The sequence below is a fragment of the Odocoileus virginianus genome, unplaced genomic scaffold, assembly GCF_023699985.2.
Source record: "Odocoileus virginianus isolate 20LAN1187 ecotype Illinois unplaced genomic scaffold, Ovbor_1.2 Unplaced_Contig_7, whole genome shotgun sequence".
Lineage (NCBI taxonomy): Eukaryota > Metazoa > Chordata > Mammalia > Artiodactyla > Cervidae > Odocoileus > Odocoileus virginianus.
Genome location: NW_027224324.1, coordinates 1,620,802 through 1,622,822, shown reverse-complemented (window position 1 = coordinate 1,622,822; position 2,021 = coordinate 1,620,802). Strand labels below are relative to the sequence as shown.

The window sequence follows — 2,021 nt, the reverse complement described above, 5'->3', positions numbered from 1 at the left end:
GTCATAACTTTCTTTCCAAGGAGTAAGCGTCTTTTAATTTCATGGCTGCAGTCACCATCTGCGGTGATTTTGGAGCCCCCCCAAATAAAATATGACACTGTTTCCACTGTCTCCCCATCTATCTCCCATGAGGTGATGGGACCAGATGCCATGATCTTAGTTTTCTGAATGTTAAGCTTTAAGCCAACTTTTTCACTCTCCTCTTTCACTTTCATCAAGAAGCTCTTTAGTTCCTCTTCACTTTCTGTCATAAAGGTGGTGTCATCTGCATATCTGAAGTTATTGATACAGATAATTAAATTAAATGACTCTAGGTTGAATTTTAGAGCAGCAAAGCAGAAAACACATTAAGGCTATTCAGTGAGCTGAAAACGTAAAAAGAACTCTTTATGGAATGATAAAGAAAGGAATTTTAGTCTTACAGACTGCATGGGGAGTAGAGAGGGTCAGATTGAGTATTAGGAAGAAATTCCTGAATGTGCAGTTTTCACTTTTTATTAACATTCCTTTACCTGCCACACATGACAATAAACATTCTTTGAAAATATGGGTTTTGTGGATGCAACAATTTATTTGGTAGGCACTAAGGCTTTTTCCTATCTCTGAATTGTTTCTGTTGATAAACACCAGTACATGTCATTTTATTAAATACACTTAAAGATGGACCTACGACTGTCATACAGAGTGAAGTAAATCAGAAAGAGAAAAACAAATACATTTTAATGTATATATGTGGAATCTAGAAAAACGGTACAAATGAACCTATTTGCAAAGCAGAACTAGAGAGAGAACAAACATATGGACACCAAGAGGGGAAAGTGGGGTGGAATGAACTGGGGGATTGGGGTTGACATCTATACACTACTGTGTGTAAAACAGATAAGCAATGAGAACTTACTGCACAGCGCAGGGAACTCTGCTCAATGGTCTGTGGTGACCTAAACGAGAAGGAAACCAAAATAAGAGGGGATGCATGTTTACATGTGGCTAGTTCACGTTGCTGTTCAGCAGGAACTAGTACAACAGTGTAAAGCAGCTATAAAATCTCTTTTAAAGTGAAGATATTTAGATAATGTTTTTATTTTTTATTTTTTTCTCTTTGAAAACTTCCTTGTTGCTACTGGAGATGGAAAGGAACATTTCATAATGATTAAAGAGCCAATCATAATGACATATGAATCCTAAATGTCCATGTACTTGACAGCATAACCTGAACAGATTAGCAAAAGCTGGCTGATGTAAAAGAGGAAATAGATATGGAACACCAGAGTCACGGAATTTGAGACATCTCTCTCAGTAACTGATTCTGTAACAAACAGGAGAACATCCATGTGAGCTAAGGAAGAGACCTTGGTGCAGGACTGGTGAGGGATGTGGAGGGTGTGCCGCCTGTTTGGGCCCTCTGGACCTGCTCTAAATGATCTTGGATGTACTACTTCCCTTTTATTATGAATTATTTATGGGACTGTCCAATCTATGACTTCCCTGGTGGCTCAGACAGTAAAGCATCTGCCTACAATGCAGGAGACCCAGGTTCGATTCCTGGGTGGGGAAGATCACCTGGAGAAGGAAATGGCAACTCACTCCAGTATTCTTGCCTGGAAAATCCCATGGACAGAGGAGCCTGGTAGGCTACAGTCCATGGGATTGCAAAGAGTCGGACACGACTGAGCAACTTCACACGATCTATGACTTAGTAGATGAGACTGCCCACCTCATGATAGGCAGTTTTGGTCATGTGGTGACTGGATGATGTGACACTTGGTCTGGAATGACATTTTGACAGTGAATAGATAACAGAATCTTGCTCTAGAAATCCGAGGGTATGCAGCAACTCTTCAACTGCAATTTGCTAGAGGCTCCACATAACATCTATATCTCACACAGATACTTCTCTATGGGATTTTATGGGGCATATGATCCAGCTGACCACATTTCTCATACTGCAACCTAGACTATTGGATCTTCTAGGTCATCTGGCCCAGGTGACAAGTCTGCTTGGATGTAACCTAGATCAGTTA

General features: G+C 40.3%; 1 non-coding gene across 1 annotated transcript; it reads left to right on the top strand.

The window, feature by feature from the left end:
• Window positions 1-1,482: 1,482 nt before the first annotated feature.
• Window positions 1,483-1,554, top strand: TRNAC-ACA (transfer RNA cysteine (anticodon ACA)). The gene has a single exon. It is a non-coding gene; the product is annotated as a tRNA-Cys (tRNA).
• The last annotated feature ends 467 nt before the right edge of the window (window positions 1,555-2,021 follow it).